Here is a 24,559-nt window from a genome sequence, read left to right as displayed (position 1 = left end):
AAGACTGGCTTGTTATGATTTTGCCAATGACGGGTTAAGTGGCCACGTGCCCATGGCCCTGGAGCCAATGTGGTCCCTTGGCCAAAAGCTTTATTCATGTAATACGTTGTTGGAGTAAAAGTAATATGGAGTAAATGTAATATTGAAAATCTAGTATGATTATGAAATAGTTTGAATGTTTTGTAAATTAATGATTTAATTACATAGCGGCGTACGTACAGCATGACACCATTGACACTAGGCCTGTCAAAAAAAATCGATTCGAGTTAGAATCGCGATTCTAATGCTGTCCGATTCAGAATCGATTCTCATTTTCCAAAAATCGATAAAAAAAAAAAAAAAAACAACTTTTTTTTTTCCACAAATGTACCTGTGCATGCAATGCATTATGGCCTGGGTTTCTGCATAGTGCATTTACTACCAGCTAAGCTAAGCCTGCCAATTGTATTTATTTTACACCTGTTTTAATACTAATGTATTGTTCTGGTATTGAGTGAGAAGAGATTTTGTAACTTTTGTACTGGTTCAAATTTGTGCAAGCTAAATACATGAGACATGTTCTTACTCTTGGATTTAACCTTTGTGTGTTTAAATCATTCAGTTGATAAAACCTTTACAATTATACAAGCTTTTTACTAAATGTACTCTGCTTTCATGCCAGAAGACTGGAGTAGATCATGCTAAAATTCTATTTAATTGTTTTTAATAAAATAAAATAAACTGCTTTAGAATCGAAAAAAATCTTTTTTGAATCGAGAATCGGAAAAATCGAAAAGATCGTTTTTGAATCGAATCGTCACCCCAAGAATCGGAATCGAATCGAATCGTGGGACACCTAAAGATTCGCAGCCCTAATTGACACCACTGTCAACATGGAGAAACATGCGCTTAGCAGATCGGCAAAACGTACGCTGATTCACTTTCATTAGACCTGATGGACTGAACCAAAAATAACATTTCACAATTAATATAGCCTATAGTATATACATTACATTACGACTGTATCTGAAGCTTCCTGTCAGCAACTGCAAGGGAGAAGGGTCCTTTTTACAAAAAGGATTTAGTCTAGGATGAGAATGACACAGAGACACCTGGACATGCTGTCACTCTTGGCCAGTGAATCAGAACGTCTGGGAGTTAGACTTTGATGACTTGATCAATGACTTCAAAGAAGGCCAGAAGAAAGTCAGTGATTTTGGTAGTATATTATACCTTTCTGTATTTATCTGCTTAATATTCTGATAACCTGGGATTTTCACTACGGTTTTATTTAAATCAAAGTGTGTTTGACTCCTTAATGTGTAACAAACTCGTTTTCTGAGTAGTAGGCATATCTTTTTTGTTGTTGAAGCAGGTTGAAGCATACTGTATGTCTGGCTGGACCTGAGTTATGCTCCTTAGAAGACTAGAAGTCAGTTGGCGCTACTTACTGTAGGCTACAGAACAAAACATCTCCATAATGGCAGTAAAACTAATATAATTTCAAAGTAATACTGGATTACCCAGATTCTGGTGGTTCGAATATATACATATTCATACTGGAATGCAAAATTAGTGGAAGATACCCCCTCTCCCTCGCTGATCGAGCTTTGATCTGACGTCACACACAAAAACAACCAGCCTAACCACTGATTGAAGGTCATTACACAATACACACCGGTGGCAGCAAATTAGCGATGGGACGTGTCGTGAAAATGCAAAATATTTTGATGCGTCTGCCTATACACATCTAAATCATTCGTATATGCGATTATTCACCACTCCTCTCCTCCTCCTGTTTCTGATTATTTACCACTCCTCTCCTCCTGCATGATCTCTGTTGGTATCCTACAGATGTTTCCACCACTTCTTCACTACCGTGATGCAGACAACCCTATGGCGTTGAGGCCCAGAGTCATTTGTGGTCCACGGCCGCAAACCCGCGTCGTCGGTAAAATAAAAATATGAATATGCAATGAGTTTTGAGTTTACCAAATTTTGCCAGAGTCCGTTGGGGGCTGCTGCTTGCACACCAGTGCCCTGCTCCGCCCAAACAGCTGTGGTGTGGTGGAGGGTAGGGTAATATTTGGAGGAAGTCATAAGAGGCGAGGGTGCAGTGGGCTCCCCCAACCTCGCAGAGCTCCGGGCCGGCTGCTGCTCTGTTCACAATCACGGCAAGTACGTTCACAACTACTACTGTACTACTGTACGCCGCTGTTTATAGACCAACGCTCAGTCTGGGCTGCATTTTGATTGGTCAGAGGTGTATCATTCGCCAATGAATGCCTGCAAAAAAAAAAAAAAGGTCTGATGTGGAAGCTTGCTTTGACTTGACAAAAACCATTCCCTCAGGGCATAATCTGTCCGCCTACTTGCCACAGACACAAAACTCTAAATATATTTGGGCATAAATTGCACGCCCACCTGTCGTGCGAAATAACGCTGATTTGCACAGACTTTAACCTTAGATGCATCATACCGTATATCATGAATGACATAGACCAAACTCAACATGGAAGCAAGCCACGCCGTTATTAGCCCCTGTCTTGTTTAATACGGGACAGGAAAAGTGTAGACAGAGTAACAGGATGACAGTTAGGCTAAAGTCATGAGCTGTCTCTTTCAACCTATGACATTGTCCGTCCCTTGGTTGTTTGCATACTAACTGGTGCTGGCTGGCACCCCACAGGACGTCCCATGTCATTTCATTCCACTCTGCTCACTCAATCTGTTTTGGCAGAACCAACACGCAGGGGAAGCACAGTCTCCGTCTGAGACTTTTCAGGGGACATTTTCAGCACAATTGATCTTTATACTTCATTTCACTAATCGGAGAGCCTGGCGCACAGAAAGGGGGACTGCTGAGTTGTGGGAGGCGTGCAGGCAAGGGGGAATGGAAGGGGGGCAAGGAAAAGGCCAAACAACAGCAACAACACCAGCAGCGTGACAGCTGTGTGGGCTGGTCCGTGTTACGACCCAAGAAACATAAAATATGTGCACACACACACACACAATGGACTGCATATGCACGTACATGCGCAAAGACACACACACACACACACACACACACACACACACACACACACACACACACACACACACACACACATCTTCGGTTGCCCTTTCCACCTTCAAATGTATCCAGTCTCATCTGAGTTGTGACTCATGTAAGCATCCAAGCCTCTGTCTTGCAGGTGCTGAATGCGATGTATTAATGTAATGGGGTTCAGGGTAACTCTCTGCCGAGTGTCATTACCTTGAGCTTTCTGTGACAGTTTGCTGGTTAAGGCATATGCCTTACCCACTTATGACTGATTGAAGCATTGATTCTGTAGGACGTACTGATCAATGTGGCCGTGTAGAAAGAAAGAGAGAATCCCAACGTGAGGGTCGAATTCTTCACAACCTGAAAACACCTGAATCTATTCCCCCCCAGCATTACGAGTAAATGTGTTATATTATTTACTTACTCCCCACCATTGCCCTGCAAAACATTGCATTTCCCACACTGTTCCAGAGGACTCTTGTGTGGATTTCTGAGTATGAACCACATGCTCAATCATAACGCCAGCCCTGCCTTGGGAACGCTGGAGGACAGATAGTTGTCGGAGCAGTGCACCATGGTGACGCCATTTAGGAAGACCAGCCAAGAATTCCAATTTATGTCCTTTTTTCATCACACAATGACCACAGAAAAACACATTTAGAATAAAAATGACTTTAGGCTGGAGAAAGCATCTTGCACTGTCCATGGAGATATCCCTGCTCTCATTATAAGATGAAACTGCATATTGAAAATGATCACTTGGGCGTTGGCAGACGCTTCCAAACCCAGGTGCACAGTGGTTGAAAGCAAAACGCCCTTTAAAGTGACAGTTTTTGTGAGAGTTAAATACTATATTCAATAGTAATCATTTTCTAGAGTTTCTCCAACGCTTTAGTAAAGAGTAATAGTATTTTCAGGTTGGTTAACCAATTATATCCAACCAGGAAATAGAACAGGATGGATAAACAAGTTAAATATTGGAAATGATGACACTAAGAAGTGAGCAGACAAAATTGGATCAGGAACACTCAAATTGAAGCTGATCAGTTTCCCAAGGACAGGAAGAGACTCCTGTTACTGAATGATTGAAAATGTGAAAATTGTATTCACAATTTGTAGAATGGGTACAGTTCAAACAAACTGTATATTTAACAGTATAGAGCTATTGAATTTAACACTTGTAAAATGTAGTACTATACTGTATTTTTAACTGAACCAGATGTAACCAGAAAAAGTGCTCCTCAGACACAGGTCTCCGCCAGGGCAGTAGGCTATTGTGGGCCAGAATGACTTGAAGCATTTTGTTCAAAACAAGCCACTCCTGCAAACCTTATGCCAATCTTAGCCAATCAGTATGGCCTGCCAGATCACATGACTATACAGATTATGTGTACTGATTTGCGTAATGTTTGGACAAAATTGGTTGGAGTAGGCTAATATAATTTAGTTAATAATATAGTTTCTATGGAGTGTGAATGCAAAGTTTCACACCAATCAAACGCAAAATGGCCTGTTATAGCGCCACCATGATTTATTTCAGACCTCCAGTTCCAAACACAGAATGGGGGGACTTTTTACAGCTCAAAGGTATATTAATGAGTCATGACATAGTAAAATGTTGAAAATGAGTGGTATTCCCCTTTAATTGCATTAATTTGTATGACATTGTCAACAATGTCGGTCATGAGAGCCCTACTCACAGATAGATACCTCACATACGGTACAATACAGATCCCTTGCTGACATGTTGCAACTTGCACGACACTTTGTTGCCGAAGCACGATGTGTCCAGTTCCTGTGTCTTAATAGGAGCATATCAAGGGAGGGAGTTGAGTTTGCAACAAGGGGTTACAGTCGCTATATAATGCACAATCATGTTGCACAAATATTGCATCATTGTGGGTTTGAAGTAAAATTCTCATAGATTCTTCACAATACTGCCAAACTTTTAGCTACAGTATATACAGTACCACTAAATAAAGCAGAGTTACCAATGGAAATTGTTAAATAGAAAGTATTATTTGATTGTGGACGGGTAAAATCTATCAAAACAATAGTTTGTATAATGCCATTTCCATTTTGTACTTGACCTTTTTGTGTTTTGCTTTTATGCAAAGCACTCAGCATGTAAGCAAGTGATATTAACATAAAAAGTTGTCAGGTCATCTATATTTTAAATCCTTGTCAGATTGGGTGACTGGGAGAGAGTTGAGTGCTCATTTACTTTTGAAGTGCTCCCTACATTACAGCAAAGGTCTGAGAAGAATTCTGTAAAAACAGACACAAAATAACTTGAAAATGAATTCAATATTCTGCCCATGTGTATGATTGTGATTAAGGTGCACATGTGCACACAGCTAAATGGGATTTGAATTTTCAATAAAAGATACACTGAACTGCAAACATGAAGTGGCATAATATAGTATTAAGGTATAGTGGGTGCCAAACTACAGTAAGCACATAAGTGGTTTTCACCATTTAAACTGTAACTTTCCAAAACAAAACTACAATAACGCAAAAAGCAGATCTAAGCTCACAACGTGTAACAACTAACAACGTGACACGTTGTGACCTTACCTATAAATAAATAAAATGTAAACTAAAATGTTCCCCTATACAGTATCACATGCTGCAGCTCAAAATAGGGATACCAATTAGTTAAAATGCAATGTAATGTTTTATCTGGAATTAAAAATATATATCTTTAAGAAAAAGGAAAACAACTTTGTTAAAGGACAATACCGGCATCACTATTCACAACTCCAGCCACAGCCGCCACACATGACCATTTAAAAGTAAATGGCTTTCTTTCATTTTTTGATTGCTCGTATGTTTACTTTGTCCCTACTCAACCACATTCATTGCTAATGATGAAAGGTTGTGGAAGAACTTGCAAGACTTGAAAACAGGGTTTCAAAGACATGAAGGTTGACAGAAGAGAGAGCCACCCGAAGTCATGAAAACAGGGTTTCAAAGACATGAAGGTTGACAGAAGAGAGAGCTACCTGAAGTCATGAAAACAGGGTTTCAAAGACATGAAGGTTGAAAGAAGAGAGAGCTACCTGATGTCATGAAAAAAGTAAAAACAAATGGAACAGAGTATACTGTAAGGCAGTCTGATGTTGAGCTCCCAGGCACTTTATTTGCAGAGAAGAAAGTACAACGTGGGTCTTCATCAGGTGTGACATCTGGGCATCTACTGTAAGAAAGATCTGTTTTCTGTCCCAAATCAAAACTTACGCCAGGGCTCCACTGGGCGCGTCTGCGTCGCGTCAGCGTCACAGTCACAGAATGTTCCCTTTTTAATCAATGAAGGGTGGCTCCACTGCCCGCGCTGTGCGTGCGTGCCGCGTGCGTGCGTCACCATTACAATTGAACCGGTTCGTTTTTTTACGCACGCGTCGGAGACGCAACGCACCCAAACGCGCCCAGTGGAGCCCTGGCGTAAGTGTGGAGAAGTATTTTTCAGTTTTTATGCACAGCTCCAAGTCATATCTTCCAGAAAACTGCAAGTCTGCTACAACTCTTCTATTTTCCTCTCTCTCTAGCTAAAACTCTTTCCGTTTTCTTTGTTTTGTGTAAAGCACGTTGAATTGCCTTGTTATTGAAATACAGTACAAAATACAATGTACTATACATTGTTTTATTATTATTTTAAATGCATTACTCAATTACTCATTACTCTACTACATTGAATCTGTTCTTTGTCTGTCTGTCTAAACAATGGATGCACAGATGAAAATAAAGTTCACCAAACATCCATTATCATTTAACATTACTTTAGTCGCCTCCGTCCTTTCTAGCAGGCTGTGCTGTCACTGCTGTGTGTATTATCAGCACATTTGAACGAACACTCAACCTCTCTCTCCCTCTTTCTTTAATGTTCTGTCTAAAATAAGCAGTGGGTACTATACATTTGTGGAGTATTTTTGGACATAACACTACATTTCTAAGCCAACTATTGTAGTTTTCAAATGAAGTGAAAATAGCAGATCTACAAGCTCAATGCATTGCAATTTGCACTTTTGAATACTACATTACATTAATACATTTTAAAATACTTTTTTTTTATCACTTTATTTTTATTGATGCAATTAATTAACATACATACGTACATTTTGCTGTTTAAAATACATTTTTAAAAGCATGTATTTATGAATACTTAAGTACTTCTAAATGCATGTACTCCAGTACTTTAACTCAAGTATAAATTTGACAGTAGTTGAGTAATATATATATATACATACATATATATATATATATATATATATATATATATATAATAGTATATATATAATGTATATATTGGACTTGGACACCTGGAGTGTCTATACTTTGAGTACTGGGTCTGATTACTTTGCCCACCACTGAAAATAAGTGTAAATTTAAGTTGGAGGCGAACATAACATTTGCTACCACAGTACATCAGGCCAATCTCCATTAAGTCACCCCTCTAATTACGGATCAGTGTTAACGATAAGGAAAGCATTTACGACGATACCTATCTGGTATCAAGCTGTCTCTGCCTAGACATGTTTATGGCCTCATGTTTCCAAAAGTCTTTGTCATTCTGACACTAAAGGCTTATTTCATCACTTTCAGGTGGAAACCTTGTGTCCAAAACCGATATTTTTTATTTTGTTTATTTTAAAACATTTAAAAATAGCCGATCTACAAGCGTAGATCGGCATCACATCACGTCACGGCGTGAGCTTGTAGATCAGCTATTTTCACTATTCACTTGTGTGCGACACTCTTGTATGATGAAGTAGCGCATTGATTTACAGAAACACATAAAAAGGTCGACATTTGGAGATACAAGGTTTCTGCCCAACAACAACGATCTGTAAAAATATATATATATTTACGAAGTGAATTTATAGGAGGAGGGTCGTCTAGAAGAGGGTCAGTCTGACTGCGTGTTGGTTTGTCCGGGGGTAATCCCACTAATTGCGGGACCGATCGGGGCCAGAGAGTTCTTGTGCATCAGAATCAGAATCAGAATCAATCTTTATTGTCACATAACATTACAAGTAAGGTGGGTGAAAAACTTGGTTGTGCTGCAAGTAGGCCAAGGAAGTAACTCCATCCATTTTTTTCCTCACATTTTATATTCTTTGAAATACTGATATTTCTCTTTCATTTAATAATTGAAGTCAAAGAGGGTGGGATTGAAAACTTGCACAAATGTGGAGTCAATAGTCATACGTCATGGATATGTCATATGGCCATATGTCATGTCATAAAGTCCCAGATCCACATGGAAGCTGTGCCGTTATTATTATTATGTCTTGTTGTGACATATAATATAACAGTTGTTCAGTGAAGCACAGATTAGCTTTGGGGGTTGTCTCTCTCCGTTTCTCTCTGTCTCATTCTCTCTCTTTCGTTCCGTTACTTCCTCTCTCACACACAACTGCGTGCATGCACGCACGCACGCACGCACGCATGCACGCAGACTCGCAAATCTGATTCTTGCTTGCTTTCAAGCACCATTCTCTCATTGCAATTTGCTCTATATCCCTGTTTCCCACACACACACACACACACACACACACACACACCTCAGCCCGTCTCTCGCTCCCTCTCATTCTCCCTGTCCGACCTCATCAGAGCAAAGCAACAGATCCCCTGATGTCCTCGTCTCTTCATTACTGCCCTTTTATACCTCTTCTGCTTCTACCTGCATTTCGGCTTCATCATATTTATATTCAGTTGTCTCTGTGCGCGTGTGTGTGTGTGTGTGTGTGTGTGTGTGTGTGTGTGTGTGTGTGTGTGTGTGTGTGCGTGCGTGTGTGAGTGCGTGCAATGCATGTGTGTGTGTGTGTGCGTGTGTGCACGTGCTTGCTTTACTATACTTCAAGTTCTTACTATACCACAAGTATAGTAGAATATGAGACATTGACGTTGTGAGGACTTAGTTAAAAATGGTAAAAGATTTGAAATAGCCTATGGCATTCACAAAATTGCCTTCCTAAAATGTTGACGTCGTCACAAGTATAGTAATACAAACCTCTGTCTGCGTGTGTGTGTGTGCGTCTCCATTCATGTCATACTACAGGTGTATGTGTGTACGGTTTGTATACTAAAAGCTGTTTGCATATTGCAGTCATTACCGTTTGCTGCAGCCACCTGACAGCACTAAACTACATTCCATTCACGGTATATGTTCTCAAATCAATCACAAGACACACGATACATTCAGACAGTTATTGTTGTTGAATGTCAAGTTTACTCTGATTATGCATTGCACATTCATTTCTGTTCTTCTATTCCAACAAGGTAATGATCGACTTCCAATACTTGTGATAATTTGTAAGTACCAAGGCTGTGATTATCTATTGAACAAAAAATAACGCCTCAGACGACTTCTTTTGAGTCTCCAGGGAAAGCGTTTTACGTTTCACAGATGGCACAATTACAACAAAAAGACAAAATGCACCACAAATATGAACATTTCGGTAGCATTCCAAGACCTTCACGGGGCGTCTTTCTACAGAGAACAGAAGAGCTTTCTGGAATTTAAAGAAAGAATCGTGGGGGGGAGAAAGCCAATGATGAGTGTCAAATGGGTATTTAATTATTGCTTTAACAGGGAGCGTGTTGCGATGATACTGCCTTCTGACTCAAAACAAAGAAATGTGTCTTTACTGTTCGCTGAGGTCTCATGCTGGTTACCCAGCAGTGGTTTGATCTTAGTTATACAGGCTTTGTTGTGTTTGTCACATTAGACCGGGCAATAAAGTTTCCGGGCAGTAAGATTTACAGACATACTATAACGCTAAGCTTGGAACCACTACTGTGGTTTGGCTGAGAAATGGTCAAGTCAAGCTTTGTTTATATAGTGCATTTCCTAAAGCGATGAAACACAATGTGCATTACATAAAGGCAAAACACAAAGCTGAAATATATGAAACCAGCCATGAAATGCATAAAAAATACATATCACTCCACATTATATGCCCCAGGAAACATCCACACCGTGCAGGGATGCATACACACGTGTGTCCATTCATGCACAAATTCTCACCAAGCAAAAAAAACAAAAGTCAAGGCAGCAGCCTTCCATTGGCTATAGACCGTAAGGCTATGAAGCAATATAGATCTGGGCATAACTGGCAACGGATATGGGATCTCTTAACGCCCAAGCCACACCTATGCAACGGGTAACTGAGGTGTTTTAGGGATTCAGACAGGTAACCAAAAAATCTACTTTAGTGGGGGAACACCCCTTCCCAACTGCTAAATCCCCAAAGAAAGATTGAACGAAACATGTATTTGGTTTTATCACTTGTTTCTCACTCAAACTAATGGAGTTGAGTGAGTATGTAATTTCCACCAAAATTATGCAAGGGGAATTCTGAGAAAATCCATTGCAGAACCTCTACCCATGGCTTTGTTAACTTGACAAGCATGCAGTGAAGCTGAAATGAAAATGACAGACTTGCCTTCACACCCATAATGACTACATGTGTATGGAATCCATTTTATAACGTCAATATTGATCCAGAATCTCATGATACGGAACAATCAATGTTTCTCCACCTTGCGCTGCTGTGGGTGGACGACTCCCACAGCAGGCATGTATGGATCCCCTTACCATCGTCGATTCGACACGGTACATAATGAAGACCGCAATACCCGGTGGGCAGGGCGGGATATGACGCGTGCTGCATGTGCTTGGGATATTAAAAGAGACAGAGAGAGGCAAGCCGCGTATGAATTAATCAGGTTTCACTTTTATGTTCCTACTGTATGTGTACAATATGCCCTGTGAGCTGGCAAATATGTACACTTGGCCTGGCATGGCCGCTGTACCTTACTGGTAACCAGCTGTCACTCAGGAAGAGAGAGAACGAGAGGAGAGGAGGGCCACTGAAGATGGAAAGACCTTGAGATGTGAGATGTTGACATAAATCGCTGTCGGGCAGAAACCTTGAACTGTGTGTCCAAAACAGTTACCTTTCAGGAAATGGAAAAAGAACATGTGTGTTCAACCGGTCGTCCCTGTTTTGGGCATGTGATTAAAGTACGGGTGAAGATATTCAACAGATTTTAAAAAATAGCTTGATGTTTGGTGAAAATGTATCTACGGCTCATACGGCAATTTTCACTGACACTGACAAAGAACACCGCCATACGTAGGCTACCAAATAGGACGTTCATTTGTGATATAAGCCTTACAAGGTTTCTGCTTGATGCTATTGTATCAGTTGCCATACATACATCTTTGCTAGCAAAAAAAAAAGAAAAGTGTAATGGCTTTCCTATTGTCCTCTCTTTCCACCCATTCCTCCCTCCTGGTAACAGACCGTCCGACTCCCTCCTTCCTGTCTTCCGTGTTTGTCCAATAAACCAGAGCCGCCATGAAGAAATAAGAGATTTCTGTTCGCTAAGAAACAGCTCACATCAGGTATACTACAGAGCATTGGAAGCATGAATGTGATATATATAGGGAGGCTAAAACCTTTTTATGGGTTTTAAAAGACTAAATGTAAAGGAAAGGCCATGGCATAATACTGGTACTGATGGATGCATTTCACCCCAAGGCCTGCTGTGACATTTATGATATGCGACAACGTTGGATTATTATTTGCAACTACTGGCCAGTGGCCATGCCAGCCAGGGCTTTCTGCACTTTCCCTTGAGCCTTGAACCGAGAGCCATCATCTCACCAGCACCACGTACGTTAGTCAAAAGGGTTGAATACACACAACACAAGACTTATACCCAGTCAGCTACATGAAAATTATACCATTCAAGTGGCAAAAGGAGAACTATTAAGATTAAGGTCTACACCAAGGGCCTATGTCACACAGCATCAAGTACATCATGTACGCAGACTGAATACATATTGAATATCCCAGATGACAGTTTTATCCACCGTCTGGTTTTCACTCATCCCTGTGCTAATTACTGTAGGTTTACATTTCCTAGAATGAAGTGTAGCTCTGCTGTTGAAACACATGGCTCCTCAAGCTGCTAATGGGCAAAGGTGTCACCAGCTAAATTAATGTTGCTGTTTTAGTCCTTCCAGTGTGTGATACAAAGTGCAAACAGGAAGCCACATTATTGCCTGAAATAAATAAATAAATATATTCACAAAACATTCTACTTGGTTCACCTTCACTTTTTCCCTAATTAGACAAACACTTGCTGGCCGGCCTCATTTAATCAAATCATTGTTACAAACACTGTGTTGGGAGTCTTGTCTCATCTGATTTACGTAGTCAATTTCCCACCAATACGAGTGAGAAAGAAAACAAAACAGTCTTCTTCAAAGCACAATGATACACCACTTTCACTCGACAGTGCCCTACAATGGAATAAGATAAAACGTTATTGATCCCTGTGGGGAAATTGTGTAAATACACAGATTGTATGCAGTTTTACAAGCGAATAAAAGCCAACAGAGCTGATTTGCATTCTATGTTTTACAGAGATGCAGTCTTTTTTTGTAGAACCTATTGCAGCCTCATGCTCATTGCTCATCTCTGAACACTTACGTCTCTGTGATGCAAATAGTTAGAGCCAGACCCATATATCAGACATTATTTGACTCTTTTGATGGCATCGGTATCAGCAATTATGCAGCCAATCTGCCCTTTTCAACCTGGCATCCCTATTTTTGGAATGTCAACCTGGCATCCCTATTTTGGGAAGCTCATAACCCGTCGCATTGTGAGTTGTACTGTACATCAGCTATATTTTAAATGTTCTGTTTTTTCCCCCAAATTGGTTAGAATTGATTTTGTACTTTTTGACAAAATATCTGAAATCAGGTAGACTTATCGAGATCGGAATTGTTCCCAGAAATCTGCCATCGGTCAGGCTCTTCAACTAGCAAGTAAAGCCTATTCAGCCTTGCAGCATGCCATCTTCTATCCATTATAGGGATAAGTGGCAAAATGAAGAGAGAAAGTTAGATCAATAACACATTAGCAGCAAGACTCACAAAAAAATGTTCGTTCACATGCTGTGATTGTAATAGGAATTGCAATTAATGTGGACTTAAACCATCTGGCACTTTTTGGCAGAGCATTTCCACAATTTTTCTAATATTAGCCTATATATAGCGTATTTAATACAGTGCGTGTGTGACACTGTATATAACACGTCTGCAGTGCAACGTGTTGTGTGCTTGCATTTGTTGTGTATGTATAAATCAGGGGTTAAATGACACTCAGTGCCACTTAAAGGACCACTTCACCACTTCATGTCACTTCATTATGTCAGCACTACAGCGGAACGGACAGACGGTGAAATCTCTACCGAAGTCCTGATGTCATTGGAACAAGTGTCTAAATGTATGTCTTTTTTTTTTACAAGATTTTACGGAGATTTCTTTATAATTATTTACTATAGTCCTTAAGTCCTATAGACCCCAGCAAATTCCACAGTAATTGTTTTCCGTTTGTCTGAACGAACAACTGACTACTAGAGGGCTGCCATACTGTGTGTCGTAGGCTCAATGCGTCAGTTTGTCACCTCCCCCTTCACATTCAATAGATCCCGTGATCTTTTGTGGACAGATGTAATTTCCTGGGGTCTAGTAGGACTATAGTAAATAATAACAAAGAAATCGCCTTAAAAAATGACATATTTGGCCACTTGTTCGGATGCCCCCGCCCCCCTGTGAAAAATGTTAAAACGAAAGAAAGCAGCAAATTAAAAACATTTAACACTCATCTTTTACTTTCTCTAATATCAACTTAATATATGGACCTTGGTTGAAAAAAACTAAACAAAGTTGTCCTTTAAGTGGTAATGTCCAAGATACATCAATATCTTCCCTGACTTCCGAAAAACGTGGCAGAAAATAATATATTATAATTATAATATTTGCTTGCATTTAATGCAATGAAATATGTTCTAGTTCAAAGCCATATAATTTTCTATCAGTGGTCATTTGTATTCACAATCACAATAAACCACAGATACAATAAAACCACAATCACCAAATTAAGAATGTCTTATAGAGACATGGAATTTCAAAGTCTTAAATAAAAGTCGGTTTAAAGTCTTTAAAAGGTGTTTATAATAAATAAATGTCCATCAGACACTCAGGAGGAGGAGGAGGAGGATGGGTGTGGGGATAGGGAGAGGGCAGTTAAGTCTGATTTATAATTTGTTATACGCTGGTGTCTTGCACCGAAATAGCCAATCTACAAGCTCACAACACGTTGCAGTGTTACCTGTTGTGAGCTTGTAGATTGGCTGTTTTTGTGCACAATACTAGCACGCAACTATGTATAAATCAGGGGTTTCATGCCACTCATTGCTCCTGAATATATTAACCACTTAAAAACATATATACTTAGTTGACTGGAGTCCCCCGTGGGTCTAGTCTATACTAGGCCCCTTTTTGCTTTTTCTCTACAGTACACTAAACATCTTAGCTAAAAATAGCCTATATGCAATCTCACACTGCATTGAGTTGCGACACGTGAGCTTGAAATCCGCTTATTCTGATGAATGTTCACCCCAGAATAGGGACGGTGGGGTTCATGTGGTTTTAATCCATCCGAAATATGTTTCCATTCTATAAGGGAAAACACACCTCCACCACAGAACCACCAAGAATGGTGATTGGTGCTAGAACTCAGTGACCAAAAAAACTGCACTGAGCAGCACTCAGTGAACTTCAAAGTTCTGAGCTCCCCTGGCATACAAACTAGTGTTCAACATTCCTCTCAGGGACTCAGGTAGGTATATACCACCTTGAAAAGCAAGGCCAACTATCAGGAATCTCTCATGCTGAAGCCCCTATATCACACAGTTTGCAGCTGACAAACACAATTCAGCCACAGATGAATGGTCACTCCGCATGCTTTGGACAGAGTGAAAGTAAGGACACAGTTGCACAAAATAAAAAATCCTAAAGGCATCTGCAGAAGAAAAGCATCAACGTATTAACATTTCAAAGACATGATTTGAATTTACCTTCACAGACTGGTGCCAATGGGTGTATAATGGGGCACTGTATTGCATGTTAAATAGACAAGTGATATTGAACATTGCCTTTGGCTGGCTGTTATGATGCTCGTTATTGTTGCAATTTTACAATCATTTGTGGGCTATTGGAGGGTTTCCATTTTCAGGTCATTTGTGGGTTATATACTGTATCATTAAATTAAGCTGTGAAATCCTGTGGTCTCTCTTTCATGAAATTCAATCAGATTTTAATTCAACAGAACTTTGACACTTCAAGAACATCGCTTTTGATCAGATGTCTCGATAAGACATAGAATAATGCCACACAAAAGAATAATTTCTCGCCTGCTCTGTCACAGGCTATCCACTTTTAACCCATTTAAGACCAAGACCAGATTCTACAAAACGTCTTCTAAATCCTGACAGTTTTCTGAAAACCCTGATTCAGTGGTTCCTAAAGTATTTCATGTCAAGGACCCCAAAAAATATATGTAATTGGCCGCCGATCCCCATCTGAAAATATTTAGTTCCAGGGACTTATATTCAAAGAATTGCGCCATATTAAAAAAAAAAATTCAAACATAGCAGATCTACAAGGTCATATAGCGCTATGAGCTTGTAAATCTGCTCATTTTCAATAGTTAAAGTATAACATAATGGTTAAAGGTGACACAAATGCGTTCCAGTCCTTAGGGTTAACATTTACCCAGGCAGGCCGTGCCGATTTCTACGTCACAAACAACATTAATTGGTGGGAAAGTCATCCACTGCACACACACATTAATAAGAATAAAGGCAGGGGAGGGAGGGCACTTCTGCTTGGGCTGGCTCACCAAATTCAATCATCCCTGCTTTGTGCCTAGCCTGGCTGAGTTTCACTTATTACAAGGTGAGTCAGAAATCCGGGTTAATGCGTCTTTTGCTTATTACGGCTCACATGAACATTCTATGACGTGGAAAGCCATAGAAAGTAAAAAATATGGAAGCCTGTTATAAGCAGCTTTATTCCAATGTACTGACTTGTAACCTTTATATTGTTATACCCCACACATATAGTGCAGTAACCATCAGAGGTACATGGCATTGTTAAACCCTTGTATGTTTGTGTACTATACTAACACAGTAATGTGCTATGCACCATTCAGAAAATACATTACAATAAGATAATTTTGTGCTGCATACTACTGCATACTAATCTGTTTTACGTAATTGAGAAATGAGGGATGTTATTTAATTGTGTGTTATATATATATATATATATATATATACTGATATTGATGTAACTGAATTAATGCAATTCATGTTTTAGTTTTCTTTCTTTTTTTATGTGTTTTGTAATATGTTGTGTGTGGACCCCAGGAAGACTGACTGACTGCCATGGTATCAGCTAATAGGGATCAATTTTCAAATAAACCCTTCCACAACGACCACGTAAACAATTAAGATAGCACTTCTCGTGTCCATATGTACTTATTTGCCTTGGAAGAGCTTGCAGTGAATATGGCGATATTGCATTTCCTGCAGTGTCAAACGTCATTAAATAGCACTTGTAAAGCCCAAACATCTGCAGTGCAGATGCCAGAGAGTTTACAGTACAAGTGTGGATAAATGAATGGGAGACATGGTGCTGCTGCCTCATTTCCAGTTCAAGCCTTGAATTACTGGTCAGAAAGTGCCTCGTGTTGTGATCTCCCTTTTTTCCCCCACCTTCTTCTCCGTAAAGCACTTTCAGATGCCGGCCACTTTCTTTAAACTATCTGAACATCAAATAAATTTGATTTGACAGGATAAAAAGTAGCTAGATGAATTAAGTTGCACATCAATTACCTTATTAATTCACATTCATCAACATAATGTCAGACGTGACTGACATAGATGTTTTAAAGAGACACTGATTTAATTTAAAGACATGTCATTGTCTTTGACCAAATGACCACAAACTAATTATCTCTGCATCTGCATTGGTAAACAGCAGGGTAAAATACTGCTGGCAAACTGAGGTTCATTTAATCAATGCAAGCTGACTGGCTTAGAGACAAAAGATTGTGACAGGTCCTCCCTCTCCCTCTCTCTGTCTCTCCTCCAAATAACCTCCAGTGGACAGTGGCTGTCCAGCTGAGAACCTAACCCTAGCTAACCCTATAAGTACAATACATATAACTGAAGTATTCTACTGTAGGTAAAAGACTAAGCAACATAGCTAATCCTAGTAAGCAGGTATTTAAAGTAACTACTAACTTCTACAAAACGAACACGACTATAAGTTAGCATGTGAAGGTGTGCTCATGCCACCCCATGTCACACGTGGGGCAGGTGTGTGTTGAGCCTAGTTGCACAGTCCTTGCAGCGTGCTCATGCCGCTTCACCTCCAGGTGGGAGACACCTGAGAGGCAGGAAGAGTGCCAGTCTCGATCTGCTGCTATCCTTTCCAGGTTGGAGGCTGGTGTGTTGCAGTTGGTGCGTTCGTAAATCTCTTCATAGGTCATGTGGTGCTCCCATGTGATGCCCAAGATCCTTCACAGACAGCGGATGTGAAAGGCTGTCTGTATGGTGTCCAGGCTTCAGAGCCATACAGTAGTGTGGACACACATACTGCCTGGTATACTGCTAACTGCTGATAAGTGACACTAACTAACTGTGTAAAGAATGTAAGTAATAAATGAATGTAATATAACTAAGTAACGTTATTCAAAGAGAATCTCTATAAACTATGGCTACAAAGCCTTTGGTTCTAAACAAAAATAGATAACACATACAATGCTGATGGCAGATACATCTCACCCCGCAGCACCACCAAGGGATGATGCAGAAAACAAACATTTTCTAGACATCAGACAGACAGACAAAAATGTAATCCCTATGTCTCATGGGACCCAAGGGGAGCGAGACAAAAATGGCAGAAAAATAAAAGACGGATCAGGCCCATGGCAAGGGCACTGGAGACAGACAAGCTCTCACTGTCTCCCTGCTGTACATCGCTCTTACTGAGGTAAGGATTGTCATTTATGCTGCCCCTAGTAGAAAATGGCTTGAAACAGAGAGGTCTGTTGCACAAACTTTAGAGAATGATAGTTTCAACAAACACTCAAACTCAAAGTGTTGACGGGTGGAGTGACAACAAAAGGGAAGAATGTGACACCTCATTCTGAAAATAAATAGAAAACACATAAAATAAAAATAAACAGTATTTCTGTTTTTGAATGGCATCTATTTTTAAATCAGTTGGCAAATATATGGTGATAATCTTTTATTTTGTTCCCTGGTATGGTGGGAGGTGTTACTTTGCCATGTAGATTAACAACATAAAAAGTCAAAATTTTTGCAAAGATATTCTGAAAACATGTATGTTCTCAGGGTGTCAATTTAGCTCTCATGTCATTCTTGGACCCCAAGGCAAAAGTAAGAAAGGGAGGCCTAAAATGACGATAGAGAAGGAGCTCCAACAACACCACAGCTGGTGGACCATAGAGAAGATGGCCAAAGACCGGCATAATGGGGATAAGTAAGTAAGTAATTCTTGGTGGGTGGACTGAAAATGTCTAGAATAGACACTAGGTTAGAAGAGGAAAATGGCCACATTAACGTGGCAAATTTCAGGACCTGTTTCTCACTACTTTTTAAACAAAAAAGGTTTTGTAATAAAAATAAATCTAATATATAGGAAAACAATGGAAGCTTGTCTCACCAATGAAGTGATTTTGTTCACACAATCTCTTAGACTATAGTCTATTTTCTCCTTTGCTCAAAAGAAAAAGCCACTTGGGACAGTATATAGTTAACAATGCAATTTAGATGTAATATATTTTATTGGAACGAGCTGTTTTATAGTAATCGTCTTCTGAATATTTATGTTTCCTCATGAATATTGATTAGGCCCTGCTGCTCACATGACATTTTGCCCATTGCCACAGAATGATCATAGTGTTCTCACTGATTATTCATGAACCTCCTCAGTCGATAAGTACTGACGCTAGCAACAAGACTGGGGTGATTTCTGTGGGAGGTCGGGACTGTGGCTTTGAAATTTAAAAACACAAGTAAATAAGTATAGCTATATTTGACATCCAAAGTAACACCAACTTAGTATGGGGTCTTTCAATCTACTTCCACAGTTTCCTGATAACTTTCCACTGGGGAATGCTGCCAAACATTTCTCAGCAGCAATGGGATCTATAGGGAGTGGTGAGACCGACGTGCAGTTATGTTCTTATTCTACAATCGGGACGTTCACAAATTCCCAATGCATAACTATACTGCTAACTATACTAAGACTTTTGTCTTTGCCCTGTACAATCTCTGGTGTGTGATTTTTTTTCCTCTTCTGTTTACAACACTAGACATCATTGTTGTAATGAATGGATGTTAAAAACAAAATACGACCTCAGTTGGTGGCTGCACAGTGCACATTTTCAAATCTCTAGCCTACAACCCCACCAAAGGTCTGACATTCGGAATCACCCTTCGGACATGCGGTCGAACATGCGCTGCTCCGTGCTTGCAGTTATGGTTAGGTTAGGGTTTGAGGTAGGTTGACGTTTTAATGACATGATTGTTTTTGGTAAAATAAATTATTCAAATATGTTGTTTTTATAAAATAAAATAAAAATACAAACAAAAACAAATTAAAAAATGTCTTTGGGATTAATAAAGTGAATTTTTTTACAATATGTCCATCCATTACCATTATACAAATTAATTCCTTATTTATTAATTTTACATTTTGGAGGAAAAAAAGCCAATTTAACACTGAGGTGCCCACAATGTTTAGGTGACCACTCTTCCTGCAGACCTGCACCCTTTTCCAATGTGAAATGCCACCAAATCAGTAGGCCTAATCCTTTTCCACTTTCCGACACAAAAATAATATGCTATGGGAAGCTAGTTTTCGGTGGCAGCGTGGCACGTTGTGTTTAACCAAACATCAAGTTTACCTCAGTGTTTTTGGCTGGGGACACGACAACATGTTCTACTTCTGTGTCTTGATCAGCGCGAGCGGCGTGCACAAACTGCACATCATCATAGAGTTGTGACTCTGAGCTGCGCGCATCAGAGTGTGATTACGTTTAATTTGCCGACAGGAGTCGGGACAGATTGGTGTTTTTTCCGCTACATAGTACTGTTTAGGGTGTGTTTTAGCTGGGTTTTCACCTATAAGACTCTATGGAAATCTGGGACACTGTTGTACGAAGTCAAAAGACTGACGTTCACACATGTTCAGGGACAACACTGCGCGTCAAGACTGCACATGCGTGAATTGCATTAAAATATTTAAACGAAATTAATTAACGCTGTTAACGCGATAATTTTGACAGCCTAAATATATATATATAGAGAGAGAGAGAAAGAGAGAGAGAGAGAGAGAGAGAAAGAGAGAGTGTCCATTGTCTGGTGTAACCTCACGCATAGCCATACGTCGCCGAAACCTCACGCATAGCATATTTGAGCACCTAGGGACATATAGCCTGGGTACTGGGTTCCAGCCTGATTTGCTGCGTTCAGCGGATCTGAAATGTCACTTCGCAAATCGGTCTGGACAGAGGCTGCTTGACACGCATTTCATAATGTCACCTGTTACGTAGCCACGTTGTTGCTGATATGTCATCAGCCAGCGCCACTCTTTCCATGCTTCTCACTGTTGACAAAAATAGCGCCGTTTGAGACTTGAGAGTAAAAACCTACGGTAAAAAGTAAACAATTCAGTAGTCCACTGTCAGATGCAGTAGTACAAAGAAAATGACGGCTGTGTGGGGTGAGTTTAGTGAATGATAAGGAGTCGTCGCAGGACAACAGCAGTAGCTGCACAGTGTGCATTGATACAAGTACGTCAAACTAGTGTTTTTCCTCAACCTGCACCACAGACCAATCAAAAGCCTCGGCTCCATTCCAACCTTCATATGTCCCGCCTATAGGAGACTCTCCAGACTATTTGCGAAGTGACATTTCAGATCCGCAGAACGCAGCAAATCAGGCTGGAACCCAGGCTAGGACATGTAGGCACCTTGACGAGTGCCCACCTGTATTAGGACAGGACAGGTAACCAATCACAGCGCTGATATAGTCTGTGGTCTGCCATAACCTCATCTTTCCCAAGTTTGTATTAGCCGGTCACGTCACACGTTTTTCTTATTATTATTATTTGTAATTTGTTTTGTGTGTCGCACTCGGATGGCGCTAGACACTAGCTTCTAGTTGCATACAATACAGACCTGTATGTAAGGCGATGTAAACCAGAGCTTATCTAGTTGCATACAATACAGACCTGTATGTAAGGCGATGTAAACCAGAGCTTCTAGTTGCATACAATACAGACCTGTATGTAAGGCGATGTAAACCAGAGCTTCTAGTTGCATACAATACAGACCTGTATGTAAGGCGATGTAAACCAGAGCTTCTAGTTGCATACAATACAGACCTGTATGTAAGGCGATGTAAACCAGAGCTTCTAGTTGCATACAATACAGACCTGTATGTAAGGCGATGTAAACCAGAGCTTCTAGTTGCATACAATACAGACCTGTATGGAAGGCGATGTAAACCAGAGCTTCTAGTTGCATACAATACAGACCTGTATGTAAGGCGATGTAAACCAGAGCTTATCTAGTTGCATACAATACAGACCTGTATGTAAGGCGATGTAAACCAGAGCTTATCTAGTTGCATACAATACAGACCTGTATGGAAGGCGATGTAAACCAGAGCTTATCTAGTTGCATACAATACAGACCTGTATGTAAGGCGATGTAAACCAGAGCTTATCTAGTTGCATACAATACAGACCTGTATGGAAGGCGATGTAAACCAGAGCTTCTAGTTGCATACAATACAGACCTGTATGTAAGGCGATGTAAACCAGAGCTTATCTAGTTGCATACAATACAGACCTGTATGTAAGGCGATGTAAACCAGAGCTTATCTAGTTGCATACAATACAGACCTGTATGTAAGGCGATGTAAACCAGAGCTTATCTAGTTGCATACAATACAGACCTGTATGGAAGGCGATGTAAACCAGAGCTTATCTAGTTGCATACAATACAGACCTGTATGGAAGGCGATGTAAACCAGAGCTTATCTAGTTGCATACAATACAGACCTGTATGGAAGGTGATGTAAACCAGAGCTTATCTAGTTGCATACAATACAGACCTGTATGTAAGGCGATGTAAACCAGAGCTTGCCCACAGTTCCATAACACATAGTTTGAAAAGGTGGAGGTGATGTCAGCGTACAGTATGGTGGGCAGTATGGTCAACTGCTGTGAAGGCTGCCAGACACAGGCATCACTGCCAGCAAGAGGGTACTGCATCCAAGGATGTCTCTCTTCCAATATTCAGAGGCTGAAATCATTTGGGGGCACCATCTGTCCGTCTATCGCCCTGCCCTGCACCATAGACTTGAATTAAACCAATATAGCACAGAGTGCATGTGCCTCTCCAGTTCCCAACGTTGTGATTTAAACCTGCTGTCTTGTGTTCTAAAGGCAGAGGCGCTGATTCTTAAGTGTCCGACTCCTAATTGCTATTGGTTGAACCTTAATCATAGGTCCTCCTGATTGGCTGACTGCCAGCTGCTAAATGTAGGCCTATGTTGGGTTAAAGTAGAGTAGTAGACCATGGGCACAGTTGCAGGTGTATGGCCTGAGTAGCCTTGTAGCTGTTCACAAATAAAGCCGTCATTCAGATGAATTTCAATGTTCTGAATTCCAAGGGTGCAATTTTCTTTGTTCAGTTTGTTTTTTGTTTTTTCAATAGGCCTACTGACAACACAAATACCGCTTTGAACATTTGCCAATGTTACTCACTGAAACAGTGCTTTTCAAGTTGACTATAGGTATACCCTATGGTCAACTTGAAAAGCACTGTTTGGCAGAAAGAGATTAATCTTATTACAATCTGAACAAAAATATTTGACACTGAAGATCAGAAGCATCTATTCATATAGGCATAGGCAATGAGCACAACTTTAAACTGGGGTCAGTGATGTCAAGGCGGTGTGAGCTCTCAGGAAATTGAACAATATTTCTGATTCGCAATTAACATTTATGGCCATGATCCACGCATGCGCACAGAGACAGAAAAGAGATGAGAGAGAGAGGGGGGGGGGGACAATTTTACAACAGTCTGTATAGACCCTCTTGAATTAATAGCCTCGCAAACTTTTCAGGCAGTCTACATTCAAATATTTATTTTGAACCTATATGTTTCTGAAAGGTTCTTAAGACACTGACAGATATTTTGGCACCACTTTGGACACTCTATTGATAGATAAATTCTTATAACCTTCACATATAGTCTGATATTTTACACAGGATCAAAACACTGCTTGTGCTCTGCTCTGCCAATCAATTTAGAGAATGAAAAGGCTACATCACTCTGGCTTTTGATGGTGGATCTATGCCTTTGTTTGAATTTCTACAGCGCAAAAGCAAAACCTCTGACTATTAGCCCTGCATGCCTTGATTGCCTTCTCATCATGCATTTTCAATCAAGCAGTTTGGGAAACGCAAATCCCCCTCTATAATGTTCTACACAGCCAGAGATAATTACGGTCATCTTTTGCAGCCGTGCCTTAGCTTGCACAACGAGTAAAAATACTTGTTGGACATATAAAGACAGTAAAAAGATACATTGAAACCACAAAACCCATACAGTCTTCCGAAAACGTGCACAGGCCGATAAAACAACACCATTGTGCCACAGTCCAATTCATATCAATCAAGATTCACTTACCGGATAGTCCCCCTCGTTTTCTTTCTGTTACGTGTGGAGCAAAGTCCCTCAGCTTTGGCCACAGCGTTTTTCACATGGATTCCCCGGTGTCCTCCCGAGACAGCTGAAACAACAATTTTGCTTTTGTATTCCCATATGTTTACGGTAGTGCAATTAGGAATGCTCGAGTTCATCAGTCACTGGATAGCCCGTGATCATGCGCTGCCAGCTCCTCTATCTCGCTCTCTACTCCTTCTCTCTCGCTCTCTACTCCGTCTCTCTCTCTCTCTCTCTCTCTGCTTCTCTCTCCCTCTTTCTCTCATGAAACGGCTCCCTCTGCCAGCTTTCTCCTCACATCTACCCGCTGCGGCACTGTGTGTGGCTTGCTATGGTAATACAAATACATATAATGTGCTTGACATGTTGGGGAGAACTTGTGCTTTGAATTATGAGCCGTTTGATCGTCCGGATTCGTCCCTGTTTGTTCACGCTTTGCGAGCACATTTTAGTCCCTCAAATTGCGCTGATGGGGAAGACACGTCCTATTTGTTTTACGAAATCACCAATCTCCCAGCTGACGCTTGAGGATTGGGGTTGGAGAGGGTGAAAGTAAAAACAATGGTAGGTTTTTAAACCAGAGCAATAGCCTATACGCAAAAATACAGAGTCGGTTGTAGCCTAAGACTTCTCTGTGAACATAGAGAGGTGTACATTTTTCCATTATGTTTCTCCCTCTCCCTAACCTTACTGTACCTTTCTCAGTCTCAAGTTTCTAGAACTGTTGAATTTAATTTAATTGAATGGTGACGTCTCAATTGACCTTAATCATAAATCCAGCCAAATTCATTAATTCACATCTTTGGACTTTGTGGTTGATTGATGAATAGATGAT

General features: G+C 40.4%; 1 protein-coding gene across 1 annotated transcript in view; it reads right to left on the bottom strand.

The window, feature by feature from the left end:
* The window catches only part of flrt1a (fibronectin leucine rich transmembrane protein 1a), a 70,241-nt gene extending 46,432 nt beyond the window's left edge, over positions 1-23,809 (bottom strand). The window contains exon 1 of the mRNA XM_080780550.1: positions 23,689-23,809. The gene's annotated coding sequence lies outside the window, so the exon portion shown is untranslated. The remainder of the gene's footprint in view (positions 1-23,688) is intronic.
* Positions 23,810-24,559: the final 750 nt, after the last annotated feature.

This window comes from Protomyctophum bolini, assembly GCF_963924005.1.
Source record: "Protomyctophum bolini genome assembly, chromosome: 13".
Classification (NCBI taxonomy): Eukaryota; Metazoa; Chordata; class Actinopteri; order Myctophiformes; family Myctophidae; genus Protomyctophum; species Protomyctophum bolini.
This window is presented reverse-complemented; position numbering and strand designations above follow the sequence as displayed.